The sequence below is a fragment of the Pteronotus mesoamericanus genome, unplaced genomic scaffold (assembly GCF_021234165.1).
Source record: "Pteronotus mesoamericanus isolate MK-2021 breed Mesoamerican mustached bat unplaced genomic scaffold, CSHL_Meso_final contig_20, whole genome shotgun sequence".
In the NCBI taxonomy this organism is placed as follows: domain Eukaryota; kingdom Metazoa; phylum Chordata; class Mammalia; order Chiroptera; family Mormoopidae; genus Pteronotus; species Pteronotus mesoamericanus.
The window spans coordinates 48,944,679-48,962,406 of NW_026555085.1; positions in this window are offsets into that span (position 1 = coordinate 48,944,679).

Genomic DNA, 17,728 nt, shown 5'->3' on the forward strand with positions numbered 1-17,728 from the left:
CCTGTCTATGTTTTCCTCCAGGACTTTTATGGTGTCATGACTTATATTTAAGTCTTTCATCCATCTTGAATTTATTTTTGTGTATGATGTAGGTTGGTGGTCGCGTTTTACTTTTTTTCCATGTAGCTGTCCAGATCTCCCAACACAGTTTATTGAAGAGGCTATTTTTACTCCATTTTATGCTTCTGCCCCCGATAAGGCTAGCAGCTGACTTCTCAACAGAAACACTGCAAGCCAGAAGGGAATGGCAAGAAATATTCCAGGTAATGAAAAGCAAAGGCCTGCAACCAAGACTACTCTACCCAGAAATGCTCTAAATTAAAATGGAAGGTGAAATAAGGAGTTTCCCAGACAAAAGAAGACTAAAAGAATACACCTCCACCAAACCAGCATTGCAGGATATGCTAAAGGGACAGCTTTAAGAAGAGGAAGAAAAAGTGTGAGAGAGGAAGACAGTACAAAAGGGGTAAAATGGCAATTAATAATTACATATCAATAATAACTTTAAATGTAAAAGGATTAAATGCTCCAATCAAAAGACTTAAGACAGCTGAATGAATAAGAAAACATGACCCACATATATGCTGCCTACAAGAGACCCACCTCAGAACAAAAGACCTACATGGACTGAAAGTGAAGGGTTGGGAAAAAAATATTCCAAACAAATGGACTGGAAAAAAAATCTGGAGTACCAATACTTATATCAGACAAAGGAAGCTTTAAAACAAAGGCCATAAAAAGGTCATAATGTTCAAGGGAAGATTCCATCAAGAAGACATACACATTATAAACATATATACACCCAATATAGGAGTCCCCAAATATATAAGGAAAATCTTGGAGGACTTCAAGAAAGATATGACAGCAACACACTTATTACTAGGGGGTTTTAACACCCCATTGTCAAAAATGGATAGATCTTCCAAACAAAATATCAACAAGGATATTGTGGCATTGAACAGTGCCCTCAGTCAAATGGACTTAACTGACATATATAGAACCTTTCAAGTGTACACTTCTATGACACTAGATCTGTATATTGCACTATCTCCCACCACCCAAAGTCAAACCATCTTCCATCACCATATATTAGGCTCCGCTACCCTCCACACCCACCCCCTTCCCTCTGGCAACCACCACATTACTGCCTGTGTAAATGAGTTTCAGTTTTATATCCCACATATGAATGAAATCATATGGTTCTTAGTTTTGTCTGACTGACTTATTTCACTTAACATAATATTCTCAAGGTCCATCCATGGTGTCACAAATGACAGTATTTTTTCTTATGGCCGAGTGGTATTCCATTTTGTATATGTACCACATCTTCTTTATCCAATCATCTACTGAAGTACACTTTGGTTGTCTCCATGTCCTGTCTACCGTGAATAATGCTGCAATGAACATAGGGGTGCTTATACCTTTGCAGATACATGTTTTCAAGATTTATAGGTAGATAAAACTAAGAGTGGGATTGCTGGCTCATATGGTAACTCCATGCTTAATATTTTTTGGAACCAATAGACTGTTTTCCATAGTGGCTGTACCAGTCTACATTCCCACCAGCAGGGAATGAGGGTTACCTTTTCTCCACAACCTCTCCAACATTTGTTATCATTTGTCTTGTTGACAATAGCCATTCTAACAGGTGTGAAGTGGTATCACAGAGTAGTTTTCATTTGCAGGACCCCCAACTTTTAGATGAAACATAGTTACCTGGAATAAAAACTGTAATTCCCAGCATGGCTTGCAGTTGAATGTGGCCCAGAGAGTAAGTGGAAGTCCAGTCTAGAGTTGCTGCTTACCGGAAGATTGCCGCTTTCCTTCCTTCCTCCTTCCTGCTGCATGGAATATGGGTTCATTGGCTAGGACCTCATCCTGGAAAATGAGGACAAAGTCCACACCATAGCAACAGCAGGGCAGAAATTTGGAAGTAGCCTGGTTCCCAGGTCATGGAGGAGCTTCCAAGACAGTTCTGGGATGTTTAGAAAAAAGAAACTAATTTCTCTCTTATTTGGATCTCTATTAATAGCAGGTAAACCTAATCAATATTAAAAGATTTATGTCTGAACATGTGGTCTCTTTTGCTGTTTCTCCCTGCACACCTTATCTTTATGTCTTCCCCCTGCACCCAGCACTATCCCACCCCTACCCCACCCTCTATACATGTGCACTGGGTTTTCCTAGGAAAACATTGCTTGAGCTCCTGGATCCAGCTGTGCCTGAATTTACCATCTAGATTTTTCAGTTATAAGAACTGATATATTCCCTTTTCACTTCAACCAGTTCCAGTTTACTAGGGAAAGAGTTTTTGAACAGTATGCATATATTTATTTATTAATGTATGCATTTATTACTTTTGTTATAAACACAGGTCAAAGATTGATTAATATGTAAACTATATAGAGATTTACCTCTAGTTCTCCCTTTTTTACAGTTGAAAAATCTGAGAGTCTAGTTAAAGAACAGGTATACATGATCCATGGTCATGGACAACAGGGTGAGGATTAACTGTGGGAGACGGGGGGAAAGGGGGGAGTCTGGGTAGGGCAAGGGAGAGCAACTGGGGAAAATTGGGACAACTGTAATAGAACATCAATAAAAAAAGAAAAGAAAAATCTGAGGTACAAAAAGGTAAATGATTTGCCCCAAGTCTCACTAAAAACTCATGATTCCTTAAGATCTAGTCAATCAAAAATTGTATTTCTTTAACATCATCCACTGTACATCTAAAATTGCAATGCTATAATACAAGTTATATTTTCACTTTTATTAGTTTTGCTAGTATAGTTATCCTTGGGAGAAAATAAAATAAATCCTGTATATGCAAAGGTAAAAAGAATTCTGAAAAACCCCTCCTCCCCCATCTTTAGAATTTTATTGAACAGTAGAAAAATATAAGGATAAAACATGTCATAGAGTTCAGTTTCTTCCCAGTGCAGAACTATTCCTTGAAAGTCCTTCTTAATTATGTTATCCAGTTTGAGTTTAAAAGTCCCAAATACTGAAGCTTTTATCAATTCCCTTTGAAGATTATATCTCATGTAGTAGATCGGAGCATAGCAAACAGTTTTGAAACTCAAAGTAAGCTCATTTATTGGTGTCACTAGTGAGATTTAGCTGCCTAAACACAGTTCCCGTCCTTCCTTCTTTAATGTCCTCAATGACTCTTGGTTCTTATTCTTGTCTTTGAACATTCTGTTAGTTGCATATGTGTACAGATTAAGTTCCTCTCCCTTGATAAATTTATTTGACTTATACTGAATTCTGAACCCCTTCCAAATAATTGTGAAATATATCATGGTGAGAATTATTTAAAATTTTAGAGTTAAAAATATCAGTTGGGTTTCTTTGTGTGAGTATAAATTTAACAGAGAGAATGTAACTCAGCTAATTATCAAGCCGTTTATCTAACACAGATACTCATAGATACTAATCAATACTCATATATTTTAAAAGTGTAGTTTTAAACAGTTGGGTTCAAACATTGGTAAACTGAAATACTTTCTATTCTTAATATTCTGGCTAAATAAAACAATTTTTATATTCTTTTTGAAAAAGTAAAAAATTAATTTTCTAGTTTATAGTCATTTATAAAAAATCTCCAATATCTTTCCATTCTACTTCAAATAAAACTCAAGCTCCTTACAATGAACTTTGAGGTCCAACTTCATCTAGTCTTCTTGCCTTTCCAACCTCACCACCTTCCCCCAGTGGTTCTGGCTACCCAAGGCTTAAATACCTGACCAGTTTCTTCTTCTAATTTCAACTTATCAATCCCCTCCTGCTCCAAGTCCATTTTATCATTTTTAACCATCTTCATTTCCTACTTATCTTCATTTGTCATTGTTACTCTCATTTTTTTCTTTGCCCCCCACTAGATTGTAAGCTTCTTGCAACAGGGATACATACACTGCTTACCTCATAGTATGTGTTCTAATATTTGACAAATGAGTAAATATGTAAGTAATTGTATAAGCCTGGAGTAGAAGAAAGTTCCCATATTTTGCCATGTATAATGTGCACCGATGTTTTTGTTCCAAACTTGCAGGCAAAAAAATCTTTCATTTTAATTTTTTAAAAAAAATTTTTAAAGATTTTATTTGTTTATTTTTAGAGAGAAGGGAAGGGAGGGAGAAAAAGAGGGAAACATCAATGTGTGGTTGCCTCTCACACGCCCCCTACTGGAGACTTGGCCCACAACCCAGGCATGTGCCCTGATTGGGAATCGAACTGGCATCCCTTTGGTTTGCAGGCTAGCATTCAATCCACTGAACCACACCAACCAAGGCTCCTGTTAACTTTTTAATTCAATTTTTAATTTATTTATATTTAGAAACAAAACTGATGATTGTATTCCAGGGTATTATTTTGCATACAGATATAATTATTGCTTTTGAGAGTTACACTTTTAATGCATAAGCATAAATAAAAGAACTAAAAACATTTATATAGACATGGAATTAGTACTACCTGTGTGTAATGCATATCCTTACTTTACTCTCAAAAGTCTGGGCAGAAAATTGTGCATTGTACACAACAAAATATGGTAATTATTTTGATTAAAAAAACTATGCCATATATAATTAAGTTTTATTATGACGGTTATTTAAACAGGTGATTATAAATTCAAAGAATCATAGAATGTTCTTGTTGAAAATAAATGAGGACATTATCACTTAGGAGGGGGAATTATTTCAATATATTATTTTCTAGATGAGGAAGCTGACATCCAGAGAGAAAAAATAACTTGTCAAAGTTCACATCAATAATGGCTAGCAGATCTAAGAATAAAGCCCGTGTCTCCTGGGTACTCTTGATGCCGGTATTTGTCCTATTGTACTTGTTTTTGAATCCTTAATATTTGTTATTACATTCAACTTGTACTAAAATAGTTTTATAGCTTTAACAAGAATCATTGGTTCCCTCAGCTTTTACCTTGTTATGCTTTGCACTCCTGTAAAATAAGATAATATAGATATCCCTTTCCCCATTTTTATTAAATACTCTCTGTTGACAACATATTTTTCTCACAATAAGGACTTGGTTGTATTTTTGAACTTGACTTTGGTGCCGAAAGAGCTCTGGATTGTTACATGCTACCACTAGACCTCTCTCCCTATGCCTTACACTCCCGCCTCCCCCTCCTTGAGCCCCTCCGTAGCTCCATTCATCAAGCTGAAGAAGGAAATGAGCCAAAAAGGAGGGCCGGCAAAGCTTTGTGCATCTCTGAATGAAATGAAGCATTTCGGGTGCAGCAAGTAAAAGAGGTGGCAGTGCTGTGGGCTGTGCAATGTCTGGAAACTGCTTGTAAGGGATGTGTAACATTTAGCGTTGTAGACAACTTATGACACCATTTAGAGTTTAAAAACACTTTATACCAGGAAGAGTAACATGTAAAAATAAATAAAGCAATTAGATTCATTCTGTGAATTGAAGAAAGGAGAGGGCTAAGGGGGAATTGGAGGGAGAGTTAGCGGTTGGGTTCCTGAGGACACAGTACCTTATCCCATTTGTTGATTTAAAAGTCGTGTATAACAAAAATAAAATATTAAAATGTCTAGAGATATTTAATGGCCTTTAAGATAACTTTTAATAAGGTTCATTCTAGTTTTATTTGATCACCAGTTAGGGAAATCACTCTTGCCGAGCTATTGGAATATAGACTAATAAAATAAAATACAAAGCTTCTTGGTGGATGTAGCGATATTGTAAGGCTTGATGAGAATGAAAAGTGTCTAAATTAAGCAAAAGCAATTGGGAAGCAGGGTGTTTCATGGGGATTAATGACAGGCTGGGTGGAGTTGATGAACTATGGCTATTCTATGGGCTGTTAACCTCAGTTGACCATTAATTCCCAAGCAATACCTGATGGTGAGGGCACTACTATAATTATCACCTTAAACATGAAGAAGGATGGTAGATGCCAGAGTGGCGAAGTTTAAAAAATGGTTATTATTTCACAGAAAGCACAGTGCCTTGTAGACCAAAGGACTGTAAGATTCTTTGAGTCATTTCTCAGTTGTCAATTCAGTTCATAAATAGGAATGAAGCAGAAAGTGTCTCTCCTTTTAGAGAGAATTCCACATTTGAGGGGGATAAGGATGTGTGTTAGATGTACAAAGGATGTGACTTTTTTCAAACATTGGCTTCTTGAAAAACGATGGATGGAGCATTGAAAGCATTTCCAATGATGCAAGATTTATAACAATGACAGAGGTAGGGAGCGTTTGAGGCTTGATATTCATGCTGCCTCTCCTGAATTGATTTTACTTGACTCTGAATATGATGGGAGTGGTGAACTGTGTGGTTTCACAGGAAGTGTGACCTTGGGCACTTACATTCTCTAGATTTCCATTTCTTCATCTGTAAAAATGAAGGGACAGGTCTAGGTATTTCTAAAGACCAGTCCAGCTCTGAAGATTCTCTGACATATGTTTAAAGAGTTTAAAATCTTCCTGGAATAAGGGCTATAGAACTTTGAAATAGTGGGGCAACCATTGGGAGAGGAAACCATGTTCATCTCCTGGGGGAATAAGCAGCTTTCTGTGGGTGGGAGTGAACCTTCTTACTGCAAATTATTAGTGGTATTTTTTTTTTATTTTTAAGATTGACTTATTCCAGGTTGCAGGCTTTTAACAAAGAAAATATTATTTAAATGGCAATACCCTACAGTTTTAATTGAAAATTGAATTTGAAAATAAATCCTACAGGCAGCTGCTTCCCCGCTTTCCTGTTGTGTGATCCCATAGTGCCAGAGGGCAGCTCTACTGGTGGTAATATTTCAAAAGCCAAAGACTCCTACACATAATGGAATTTGAATTGGGAGATTAAAGCTAATTCACAGGAGGTGAAATAAGGCTACACAGGTTGTCACGCTGACTCATTGCCTTGACCTTAAAATTCTGCTCATTTCCATTCTCTCATCCACTAGAACTTTCTGATGTGTTCATTAATCCAATCATCTGTTCTTTCAACATTTATTAAGTACTTTCTGTGTGCCAGGCACTGTGCTATGTGTTGAGAAACTAAACGTAAGTGAGACATAGCTCCTGACTTCTAAGAAACCATAATTTCATAAAGGCTAAAAGAAAGGAAGAAAGACATTTAGTGGCTGTTGTAAAAGCAGTAAATGCACAAAAAAGGAAGTGGTTTATTCTTCCTAAGAAGTCATAGAATTCAGGGAGGCGTCACAGAGAATCTTTGATTTGAGTTTTAAAGGATAAATGGGGATTATTCAGTGACTCTGGTGAGGATGGCTTTCTCCACTAAACAAAAGAAATGAGCATATGCAGAAGAAGCAAGTAATTCAATATAAGAAGAATTAAAGGGGAGGTGGCTGGAGGTGAGACCAAAGAGGTAAGACAGTTCAGATCATCAAAGGCTTTTTTCATATTATGTTAATGGGTTTGTATTGTACTTGAGCCTTTACAGTAAGGGTAGAGTGATTATATATAATATGTGCAATGTATAACATGAATATGAAGCACATATTTTGAGAGAAGGCATTATTGATAATTGTACCAGGATTATGGTAACATGTATTCAGGTTCCCATGGAGGAATAAGAAAGTTTTAAGCAGGAATGTATATAATTAGACTTGCATTTTAAAAAGATCACTCTGGAAGTAGAATGGGGAATGGATAAAAAGAATGAGATAGGTAAAAGTCTTTCTTACAGGAGGCATTAGAAGAAGAGATTAGTCTAATCTGAGTAGCAGTGAGCATAGAAGAAAGAAGAGAAACTGTGAAAAAATTTAAAAGATGAAATCATTGCTTGAATATGAGGAAGGGAGAGGGAGGCATCTAGGATCAGGTTTGGGCAACTAGATAGCACCATTAGGCAGCATAGAGAATAGAGGAGGAACTGTAGGTTGGAATGATGGTATGGGCAGAATGTTTTCGTCCCCCAAATTCATAGGTTGAAATACAATCCCTAGTGTGATGGTATTGGTAGCGGGGACCTTTGGAAATGATTAGGTCATTAGGGTAGAGCCTTCATGAGTGAGATTAGTGTCCTTACAAAAGAGACCCAGGGAGCTCCTCTCCCCACTGGCCATGAAAGGGCCCAGTGAGAAGATGACTGTGGACCAGGAAGTGGGTCCTCACCAGGTATGAAACCTGCTGGGCTCGGTCATGGAACTCCCAGTCTCCAGAACTGTGAGAAACACATACTTGTTTTTAAGCCATCCAATTATGATATTTTTGTTATAACAGCCCAAGTGGCTTAAGATAGAGGGGAGGGGGCCTGGAAAAAAGGTAATAAATTTGGTTCTGGCCACATTGTTTTTCAGATTCTAGTGATTGCAACATATTCATATGGAGATATTTAGTAGGAATTTGGATATATGAATCTGAGTACAAAGGAGATATCCAGGCTAGAGTTATAGATAAAGTATTTAAAGCAACGTGGTAGATGAGATTGACTGGGGAGATTGTACAGAATGAGGAAGAGTTGAGGACAGATTTCTTGGGGACACTAATGTTTAGGGGACAGGTAGAAGTATTCTCCAAAGAGACTCACAAAGAGTCCAGACAGGAAGTGGAAATGAACAGCAGCAGAGAGCTTGGTGGGGCAGGTGTTCAAATGTCAAGACAGCAGTGTTAAAGTGATGTGAAGTGTGAAAAGTGTTCACTGTTCTTGACAAGTAGGTGGCTACTTGTAGCGTTAGCAAGAACGTAGATGTAGAATAACAGTGAGGCAAACAAATTGTTCAACCCACCCTGTTGGTTAACAAGAGAAATAAAATCCAAACCGAGGGTCTCTCACTCCAAATTCAGTGCTATTTCTACTATGTCTTTTTTTCTTCTTCATATTTCATCCTCGCTGCCCATAACATACAGGGGATATTCTGTATGATACGGATTAGTCATTACAACTGGCTGAGCCTAATGAGTCCTAGGAAAAAACCTCTGACTTCTCCTGTCCTTGGATCTTCTTGGCTGTGTCTGCTATTTGAAATATTAAAGTTTCTCTTTGCTTGTACCTGTACCTGCACCTGATTAGACCTTCTTGCATAGATGAACCAGACTTGAGCTTGCCTTTACTTTGGACACCATGTACATCTCCCAGTGGAATCAACTGTGTTCCTTGGACTTACTTAGTGAATTCATTCAGTAAGTATTTTTCAGCACTTATTATATAATTGGTAATGTTCTAAGTGCTGAGTAATAAGGCAGTGAACAAAACAAGCGTGGTCCTTGACATCAAAGAACATAATATTATCTCATTTCCCACATGGGAATAACTTTCTGTTCTTCCCTGTTGCTGTCGTCCTAGAATGTTTAGTCAGGCCACCTCCTAATATGGCATTTGCCTTATAATTAGGAAATCAGAAACTGGAAAGACTAGGCAGTAAATTAGCATTATTTGAAATAGTTCCATATTTTCAGTTGTAAATGGAAAGAACAGTATGAGAGCTGGATCATGCTAAGAATAAGTATTGTCTAATATTTCACATTTAAAAATTTCTTAATTTAAGTTTCTTGGAGATAGCAGGCAATATGGCGACTGCTAGTGTATTTTTAAACTCATTGTTAGGAAAGAGTTCCTGTAACACAAAACTTTTCCCCAAAATAATGCATCTTTGGTGTTTTCAGGTACAATTTACGATATATTGCTTTTAATGTTGACTAGGAAATTTGAAAAAGAAGTTTGGTGACTGGCTAAAATACATATTTGTAGCCAAAGGATTTTGTTTTATCTCCTGTTACCTTTGGAAAAATCCCTGGGCTGTCTGCATCTGTTTCCTCATCAATAAAATCATAGTGTTGAACTTTATAACCCTTAAAATCTTTTCTGGCTCTTGGTTCTGTGATTCAATTGCAGGCTAATGTCCACAGCAAAGAATAAGAATCAATGAATGTATTTATTCTCCTACTGATTATCTACTGTTAGCCTTCATTGAAGATAATTGTTTCTTGCATGCTCCACAATATGTCCACCAGATCCTAAGTAAAAATTTTTTTCAGTGAATGTATGGATGTTTCAGAACTGAGGAAACCATTTCAAACACACTGTAAAAAGCAACAACAATTCTGTTCCCTGTTGACCTTTGGCTGCACTCACTGGCTGACCTCCAGATCTTAGCTAAAGTAAACATTTGTTTTCTCTGAATAAAGAAAATCACATTTCATTGTTTATTGGCTCTATAGTAATTAGTGATTTTTAAACTTGGTTGAGCCTTCAGTGTTAACTACCAACCTTTTACTAATCTCTAGGTGATCAAACAGGAACTATTCTATATTTCTACCCCTTCTCTAAAGCTCCTAGTACAACTTGGCTAATTACCTTGACTTTGTTTTTTACTGAGAAGATAAGAAACTGTCATTATATAGACACTTATTTTACAACTTTGTTTTTCACTCCAATACATTTATCTAAGATTTCTATCCATCTTTCTTTTTTTACTTCCTCTTTCCCTTCTCAATGGAAGACAAGGGTTTCCTCTTATCTGAAGTGTTCTGATTCACTTTTACTGTTAATTTCATAACACACTGTCAACTTAGAACTTTGCTTCATCCATTCCTTCCTTCCTTTCTTTAGTCTTTCAGTTTCCTTCTCACAGGCTTCTCCCCCACAGCCCTCAAACATACTTGGGTATCAACATCCCAGAAGACCTCTCCTGAGGCTCTACTTCCCCCTTGAAGTCCTGGCCGACTCATTCCTTAACTCCATTCCTGTCATCCCTCATCAAAGTCTTATGCTGACTTTAATGTGCCTTCACATCACTGTGATTAAACTGTGTTCCTAAAAATCACTAGTGCCTGAAAAATGTCAAATGACTTAACTTTTTCCACTGTATTTTGAATGACATTATCTGAGCCTTTATATATTTTGAAAATCACTTCCTTCTTGAATACCTCTTTTCTTTCGGCATCCTGGGGAAGGTCGGAAACTATCTTGTCATTGCCTAACCTTGGGATTCCTTCCTGATCAACATTTTATCTTAAATTTTGAACTTACAAAGCCCTTTTATCTCTTTTTAACAACTCTGTTGAGGAATAACTAATATATAATACAATTATTTGCAATACAATAAACTGCACATATTTAAAGTATACAAGTTGATAAGCTCAAACATTTATAAACTTGTGAAACAATCACTACAATTATATAGTGAATATATTCATCATCACCAAAAGTTGCCTCACTGCCTTCCACCCTTTTCTTGCCCTGTTTCCATTAGGCAACCATGGAGCTGCTTTCTGTCACTGCAGGTTATTTTGCATTTTCTGGAATTGTATATAAATTCATACATATACATTATGTACCGTTTTTTTGGTCTGGCTTTTTTTTTACACTCAGCTTAATTAGTTTGAGACTGGTTCATATCGTTGTGTGTTTTAATAGTTCAATGTTTTTGATTGCTGAGTGCATTCCATTTTATGGATGTATCACAATTGTATTTATACATTTACCTATTAATATACATTTACCTGTTAATACACTTACCTGTTGTTTTCAGTTTGAGACAATTACAAATAAAGCAGCTGTAAGTCTGTCTAAATCTTTATAGGCCATTTGCTTTGTTCTTTTGGCAAACATCTAGAAGTGAGATGGCTGGGTTGTGTCGTAAATGTATGTGCAACTTTTTAAGAAACTACTAAGTCATTTTTCAAAGTGGCTGTTCCAAAGTACAATTTTACATTGTACTTTGCAGTGTATGAGAATTCTGGTTCCTTTACATTCTTGTCAACACTTTTTTAAAAAGTTTATTTAATTTTTATTAAATTTATTGGGGTGAACTTTGATTAGTAAGATTATATAGGTTTAAGTGTACATTTCTATGATACATGATCTGTATATTTCATTGTGTGCCCACCACCCAAAGTCGATCATCTTCCATCACTATATATTTGACTCTCTTTACCGTTAACTATGCCCCCCTTACCTCTGGTAACCACCATTCTATTGTCTGTGTCTATGAGTTTTTGTTTGTTTATCTTATTTGTTCCTTTGTTGCTTTCAGTTTTATATCCCACTTATGAGTACAATCACATAGTTCTTAACTTCTTCTGACTTATTTCACTTGGCATGATGTTCTCAATGTCCATTCATGTCTCAAATGGCAGGCAGTATTTAATCTTTTCTTATGGCTGAGTTAGTCCATACATATGTACCATACCTTCGTTATTCAATCATCTATCAAAGACATCAGTTGTTTCTATGTCTGGGCCACTGTGAACAATGCTGCAATAAAAATAGGGGTGCATATATCTTTTCAAATAAATGTTTTCAAAATTTTCTGTAGATACCCAGAAGAGGGGTTGCTGGGTCATGTGGTAACTATTCCTAATTTTTTGAGGAACCTCCATATTGTTTTTCATAATAGAAAAGATTCTCAACTTCACTAGCTATTAGATAAATGCAAATCAAAGCTACAATAAGATACCACCTCACATCTGTGAGAATGGCTATTATCAACGAGACAAGTAATAACAGGTGTTGGGGAGGTTCTGGATAAAAAAGGACCCTCATTTACTGCTGTCAATACTTTTTATGTGTTTGTCATCCATATACCTTCTTTGGAAAAGTGTTTTTTTGCCTTCATTTTTTTGCTGATTATTTAAAAATGGTTTATATATGATTCACAAACATCTCCCAGTTTGCTATGTCTTGTCTTTTCATTTCCTTACCAGTGATTTTTTTTTTGGAGGAACAAAAGTTTTTATTTTAATGAAGTTCAATTTATCACTTTTAAAAAATGAATAGTGTTGTTTTTATATTTTATCTAAGAAATCTTTATCTAACTCAAGACCACAAGGTTTTCTTATATGCTTTCTTCTAGAAATTTTATCATTTTTAATTTTAACTTATGGTTTATAATATAAAGTGTGGATCAAATTCATCTTTTGCGTATAAATGTCTAATTGTTTCAGCATCATTTATTGAGTAGTTTATTTTTTCTCCATTGAATTGTCTTTGCCCCTTTAATGGAATGCAATTGATGACATATGTGTGGATCTATTTCTGTTCTCTCCATTCTGTTCCATTGACCTGTGTGTCTATCTTAATGCCAGTACTGCACTATCTTGATTATTGTAGCTTGTAATGTCTTAAAGTCAAATAATGCAGTCTCCCAGCTATGTTCTTTATCAAATTGGTTTGGCTATTCTAGGTCCTTTGCATTTTTGCATGGACTCCATAGCATTTTGTAAGTCATTGATATGCTGTATCTCTCCACTTATTTGTCTTCTTTATCTTAGCAACTTTTTATAGTTTTTAGTGGACAGATGTATCCTTTGTCAGGTGTATCTCTTAGTGTTTAAATTTTTCTTTGCCATTGTAAATGACATTGTCTTTTTAAATATCCTCTTTCATTTCTTGTTTATGATATATAGAAAGGCAGTTGATTTTTGTATGTTGGTCTTGTATCTGCAACCTGCTAAACTTACTTTTTGGTTCTGTAGCTTTTTTATAGATTCCATAGAATTTTCCAGGTAAATTTCATGTCATCTATGAATAAAGCCAGTTTTAGTCTTCCTTTCCACTGTTGAAGACTCATATTAACTTTCCTTTGCCTATTGCATCAGGTATGATCTCCAGTACAATGTTGCATAGAAATGGTAATAAAAACACATTATTGTCTTTTTTTCTGACTTTACAAGGAAAACATTCAGTCTTAATTAATTATGTTATTAGCTGAAGGTTTTTCCATAGATACCCTTTATCAGGTTGAGATAGTTCCTTTCTATTCCCAAATTGATATTTCATTTTTGTTTGAAATCAAGAATAAATGTTGGATCTTGGATCTTGTAAAGCACTTGTAAAGCATTAAAGAGATGATCATACTGTTTTTCCTTTTTAGTTTAGAGAATGACATTTATCAATTTTCAAAAGAGAAACTAATCTAACTGGGATAAACTTCACTTAGTAATTATGTATTATCCCTTCCATATATTAGATTTTACTTGCTTAACTTTTATAAATAATTTTAATCTATATATAGAGATATAGAGTTTTATTTTCTTGTAATACAGGGGAGGGAAAAAGGAGGTTTGCTGTTGTGAGTATGCAGAACTCAGAGTTTATTCTTGTATTATTAGTTATTAATTATTGTATTATTTATTTGTATTGCAACTATAAAGCTAGTTTGCCGCACCCTGTATATTTGTCTGGTTTGGGGATCACGGTAATAATCTTGGCCAGATACAATGAGTTCAAGTATTCTTACCTCTTCAGTTTGTTGTAAGAGTTTGTATAGATTGGACATTATTTTTTCATAAATATTTGGCAAAATTCACCTGTGATTCCACATGTACCTGGAGTTTTCTTTGTGTGAGGATTTTTTAAAAAATTTAATTGATTTAATAGATGTTGTGCTATTCACCCTCTATTTCTTCCTGAGTGAGTTTGTTAGTTGTGTTTTTCAAGGAACACATTCATTCATCTCTAGGTGAAATTTATTGACATAAAGTTGTTTGTAACTTTTATTATTATATTTTTAATAGCTATAGAATAAGTCTTAATTTCACCATTCATTCCTGATAATGGCAAATAGTGTCTTTTTTTCCCCTTTTTATTATTATGGCTAGAAGGTAATCAATTTTATTGATCTCAAAAATAAGCTTTTCTTTTTTTATTTTTCTATTGTTTTTCTATTTTCTATTTATTGAATTCTCCTCTTATCTTTATTTCCTTTCTCCTGTATACTTTGAATTTATCTTATTTTCTTCTCATTCCTTAAGACAGAAACTTAAGGTGGAGTTTGGTGCTATCCATTTTCTAAGTACCATTTTTAGCACAAATTTTGATAGGTTGTTGTGTCTTTATTTTCATTCAGTACAAAATACTTTATCCTTTGATTTCTCTTTGATACCAAGAGGTATGTGTCCTATGGTCTCCAAATACTTGAAGATTTTCCAAATAATTTTGATATTATTGACATATAATTTATGTTGTCAGATAAAAGATTTTGCAATGATCTGAATCTTCTTAAATTAATAGGACTTGTTGTGTGGCTCAGAATGTTACATGTTCACTTAAAAACAATATATTTTTTATTCTCCTGGGATTGTGTGTGTGTGTGTGCGTGCGCACGTGCACATGTTTGTGTGATGCATTTTGTACCTTTCAAGTACATCAAATTGGTTGGCAACTTTATTCACTATTCTATACCTTTCAGGTTTTCTTTTAATTTGTTCCTTCTATTATTGAGTTAGGTTGACTACAATTATGTATTTGTCTATTTTAACTTGAAATTTTGGATTTTGCTTTATGTATTTTGATACTCAAAGCTTTGTTATGTACACAAATATTAAAGATTACTATGTTTTCTTGATGATTTTTTAATCATTATAACTGACCATCTTTGTTTCTGTCATCATTTTTTCCTATATTGTCTGATATCGATAGCCATTATTGCTTTTCTTTGATTAGTGTTAAAGTGACATATTCTCTCCCCACCCCCACATCTTCTCTTACTCTTTTATTCAATTTTACAACCTCCTCTTTTTAATTAGTGTTTAGATCATTTGCATTTAATGTTACTTATATGGTTTTTTTAAATATTTATTTTCTCTTTGTCTCATACATTCTTTATTCACTTTTCCCTCTTATTTTTTGAATTGAGTATTTTTTATGATCCCATTTTGTCTCCTTTGTGTGTGTTGACTATTACTCTTTATTTTGACATTTAAGTGTCTCCTTTTGGGTTTGTAGGATATATCTTATGCTAATAATGCCATCTATTTTACTTTATTTATAGATATAAATTCGACAACACATTGTTATTATTTTTGCTTTACTCAGATAACTATTTCTAAAGGATACTTAAGTAATAAGAATAAAAGCCTTTATATCTGTCCATGTATTTACCATATTCATTGCTCTTCATTCCTTTTTGTAGATCCAGGTTTCTATATGGTGTCATTTTCCTCCTGCTTGAAGGACTTCCTTAAACACTTACTGTAGTTGCTTTGCTCTTTCAGCTTTTGCATGTCTTAAAAAGTCCTTAATAGTAAATAGATCGGTGATTTCCAGGGGTTTGGAGTAGAAGAGGAGGGGCAAATAGGAAGAACACAGAGGATTTTTAGGACAGGGGAAATACTCTGTAAGATGCTGTAATGATGAACATGTGTTTTTAATCATTTGTTCAAATCTATAGAATGCGCAACACCAAGAGTGAATGATACATAAACCATAGACTTGGATTGATTACGATGTAAGTTCATCAATTGTGACAAATATATCACTCTGTGGTGGCACATTGGGAAGCTATGCATGTGCAGGGTCAGGGAGTATAAGGGAAATCACTATATGCTTCTCCCAATTTTACTGTGAACCTAAAACTCCTCTTCATTTTTTTTAAAGTACTTAATTTACCTTAATTTTTGAAAATTATTTTTGTAAGATCAAAAATTCTAGGTTTCTTTCTTTCTAAAAAATTCTAGTATTTTCTTTTAATACTTCAAAGATGTTGCTCTACTGTCTTGTTGCTTTCATTGTCTCCAATAAATCTGCTGCCATCCATATACTTGTGCTTCCACATGTAATTTTTTCCTCTAGTAGCTTCTTACATTTCCTTCCTATCCCCTTTTTTTTAGGCAATTGCTTATGTTCCATGGTATTGTTTTCTTTATAGTTATATTTTGTGCTTAGACTTTGTTAAGCTTTATATACGTGTTTATAGTTTTCATCAAATTTGGAAAATTTTCAACCACAATTTTTTTGAGTATTTTTTCTCTCCCTCCCTTTCTGGAGCTCAATTGCTTATATACTTGTTCACTTAAAATTGTCTCATGTTTTACTGAACCTCTGTTCATTTTTTGTCAGTGTTTTACTCTGTGTATTTTTATTTTAAATAGTTTCTATTACTACATACTGAAGTTTGCTATGTTTTCTTTTGAAATGTCATCTATTATATTTCTAGCCTTGTGTATTTACAAAGCAGACTTTATAATTTTTACTTCTAGATATTCAGATTGGGTCTTTTTTATATCTTTGTGTTAAATGTTTAATCTTTCCTCTAGACATTTAAATACATGAAATCCAGTTCTAATAGTCTTTTCAGTGCCATCTACATTATATCTGGATTAGTTTTGATTTTTCTTCTCAGTATAGATTGTATTTTCCTTCTTGGCATACTTGATTTTTTATGTATTCCAAGCATTGTGATTGCTGGGTATTATTGTATTTCTAAAAAAAATTCTTGAACTTTGTTCTCAAAGTGGCTAAAGTACGTGGTAATCAATTGGGTCTTCCTTTAAGATGTGATAGGTGGAACTAGAGCAGTGTTTATTTGTTCCCACCCTTGGGACAATGCTCTTAGTTCTTCAACTGAAACCAGTGAATTATGAGATTTTCCATTTTGGTTACTGGGGATAGGCATGATTCCTGGCTCTGTACGATCCTTGGGTACTGTTCCTTTTAATCCTTCTGAATGGTTCTTTTCCTGGCTTCATGCAGTTTCCTCACATGAATGCACTGCTTGCTACTTAACTGAATACTTAGTAGGGACCATCTGCAGGTCTTTGGAGTTGTTTTTCTGTATGTAACTCTCTTCTTCAGTATTGTGGCCTGCAAAAACCAGGCATCTTGGCTTCCCTGGACTCCACAGGAAGTCTCCTCAACTCAGGATGTTCACTGCCTTTGCCTGGATTTCCCCACCCTGGGAACTTCCCACAACATGAGAACTCTTTCCAGGTAGTAAGTTGGGGCATTGATAGGTCTCCTCATTTGTTTTATGTTTCTTGGAGATCATGCCTGTTCACTTCTAATCTGTTGA